A 3419-nucleotide genomic window follows, 5' to 3' on the forward strand; every position below is an offset into this window, starting at 1 on the left:
AACCAAATGCAGCCTGGTGCAAGTAGGAAAAGCTGCCATAGGAAATTTTGGGCCAATTTCAACAGTGTTGTAAAAGCTGGTATGGATGACAGAGTAAGTGTGTAGTAGTCATAAAACTGCTGTAACATAGTATAAGTAGTAAGGCTGTGTAATTTGCTCTAATTTGTCTCCAATTTGAGTGCAAAATGATTGTAACATACTGTACATACTAATGGGACAGGAAAGGTGTGTAAAATCAAACAACCCCTCCATACATACGTACAACCACCATCTATACTTTAATTTACACCTGTACCATTCCCAATACTTCCCAGAACAAATTTAGCCCTTGTGCATGTTGGTACTACTTCTATTCACTTCAGTAAGAGTTGAGCCTGCTTATGCCAGAGTCCCATGCTATATATGGTCCCCAGGGGATACTGAATCAATGAAAGTTACACTGCTTTGCATCTTACACCGACTTGCACCTATTTTCTGACCATGATACACCTATTATGTAACTTCCACCAGCAGTTAGGTTTACTGCTGACTTTGACCCAATGGTAAGAAATACACACACACACACACACACACACACTGTGGATGAGTAGAAACTCAGGGACTTTTTACTGAATCTTCTATCTTGCTGCCCTCAAAGCACTGGCACAACTGCACTGGCATAACAGAGTAAACACCTGCATTTCTACACCCCAATTTTTCAAAAACTTAGGCCTTGTCTACACTGCCACTTTACAGCACTGCAACTTTCTCACTCAAAGGTGTGAAAAACACCCCCCTGAGCTCTGCTAGTTTCAGCGCTGTAAAGTGGCGGTGTAGACAGTGCACCAGCGCTGGGAGCTGGGAGCTACTCCCCTCGTGGGGGTGGTTTTTTTACAGCGCAGGAAGAGCCCTCTCCCAGTGCTGGTGCCGGGACTACACAGCCATGTTAAAGTGCTGCCACGGCAGCGCTTTAACGTTGCTAGTGAAGACATACCCTGAGGCACATAACTGCGCTTGCAAAATGCATGCACAATTATGCACCTAATTGGGATAGAAAATTACCATGATTACAAATGCAAATTGGCCACTGAAGATGCCAATGGCCACAGGTCATTTGCATGTGCAGTTGCCCAGCTGGTTCCTCCTTAAGGTACTGTAAACTGTTCCCCTCCCAGGAAGGTCTTTGATCTGCACTCAGCCATAAACATTCAGAGAGTTTCACAGCCATCCTGCTCCACCAGGGAAACCACTTGCAGTCTATTTCATTCATTTTTCTCCAAAACTTCGCCCTACTTTCCCTCCCACAAATCTCCTTCTCTAGTTCAGTTTGCTCTGTGCTGGTGAATAATGCATGATGTCCTTCAAATCATGTCTATCAGCATTTGCATCAGGAGTCTTTGTGGTTCACTCAGCCTCACCTCCCTCTGACATCTCTCCTCCATCAAGAAGCTATGCAAGCGGCATGTTCACTAAACGTAGGTTCATGCCTGCCAAATTAAGCAGGAGAGTCCCTTCATGGAATGAGTGTGATACATGTTCTTAAAAGAAAGCAGTAGTGTCATAGCACAGTTCTTCTGATCATTGCCGCTCATTATAAAGAAGTAGGGCTGTCAAGCGATTAAAAAAATTAATCGCGATTAATTGCACTGTTAATAATAGAATACCATTATTTAAATATTTTTGGATGTTTTCTACATTTTCAAATATATTGATTTCAGTTATAACACAGAATACAAAGTATACAGTACTCACTTTATATTTATTTTTGATTGCAAATATTTGCACTGTAAAAAACAAAAGAAATAGTATTTTTCAATTCACCTCATACAAGTACTATAGTGCAATCTCTTTATTATGAGAGTTAAACTTACAAATGTAGAATTATGTACAAAAATAACTGCATTCAAAAATAAAACAATGGAAAAATTTAGAGCCTACGAGTCTACTCAGTCCTACTTCTTGTTCAGACAATTGCTCAGACAAACAAGTTTGTTTACATTTGCAGGAGATAATGCTGCCCGCTTCTTGTTTACAATGTCACCTGAAAGTGAGAACTGGCGTTCGCATGGCACTGTTGTATCCAGGGTCACAAGATATTTACATGACAGATGTACTAAAGCAGGGGTCGGCAACCTTTCAGAAGTGGTGTGCCAAGTCTTCATTTATTCACTTTAATTTAAAGTTTTGCGTGCCAGTAATACATTTTAACATTTTTAGAAGGTCTCTCTCTATAACATAACTAAACTATTGTTGTATGTAAAGTAAATAAGGTTTTTAAAACGTTTAAGAAGCTTCATTTAAAATTAAATTAAAATGCAGATCTTATCAGTTTAGTGTGATCCTTGCCCTTGCTTTTCCTTGCTGAGTTTTCCAGTGTCTGGCATGTATTTGGATAGTTTAAGCTGCACACAGGCTTCTGAGTGATCAGTTGTTAACCGGTTCCGAGAGGGACAGAGAACAGATTTCATGTGTGAAAATACCTGTTCACACAGGTATGTGGATCTAAATGCTGAAAGCATTGCAAATGCAATTTTCTTCAAACAGTTAAATTTCACTGACAGGGACATCCAGCAGGTCGGACTAGAGGCCCCATGATCTCTCTAGGTAGCTTTAAGTGCACTCCACAGATCTCCAAACTGATGCCCACTATCTGAGCTTTTTAAAAATCGAAATCTTCATTTCGAAATCTTCAGCACCCATCCACTGAAATACAGACAAATCCAAGTCACTTTCGTTGGACTTTTCAGGTTTAATTAGAAAAGAAAGCATTGGACCAAATCGCTGGAAATCTTGAAATCTGTCAGAAAATTCTGATTCCAGTTCTTGTATGTACATTCCAATCTCATCGACACTGACAGTGCAGCGTGTCGATAGCTCTTTTATGTGTTGGGAGTAGTGGAAAGTCGAAGTTTGAATATCCCGAGAAAAAACTGCTAGTTTTACAACAAATGCCTTCCAGGTTTCACAAAGATCCAGAACCGTTTGCTCTGCACCCTGGAGACGGAGGTTGAGTTTGTTTAGGTGAGCAGTGATGTCAGTTAGAAACATGAGCTTACACAGCCATTTGTCATCATCCAGTTCGGTGTAGTTTTGTCCTTTTTCAACAAAAAGGCCTTGATTGTATCAAAACAGTTTACAAAGCACACCAAAACATTGCCACGACTTAGCCACCAAATGTTGCTGTGACGTGAAATGAATGGACATCTAACTTTGCTTTCTTAGGAGCTGACATTTTGTCAAATGTACCCCTCAACTTACAGTGGGGAAAAAAATCACAACAGACGGCACGCACAATGTCAAACACAATGTGCTGCTCCACATGATGTGATCGTGATGTAAGCAGCAAATCAGGAGTTAAAAATATCCCAGTACAGTGGCGCTGGAACAATTTTTAAGGTGGGCGTGCTGAGCTGTGCCCCCTCTAGCCCCTGTCTGCACCC

The sequence above is a fragment of the Chelonia mydas genome, chromosome 6, assembly GCF_015237465.2.
Source record: "Chelonia mydas isolate rCheMyd1 chromosome 6, rCheMyd1.pri.v2, whole genome shotgun sequence".
Lineage (NCBI taxonomy): Eukaryota > Metazoa > Chordata > Testudines > Cheloniidae > Chelonia > Chelonia mydas.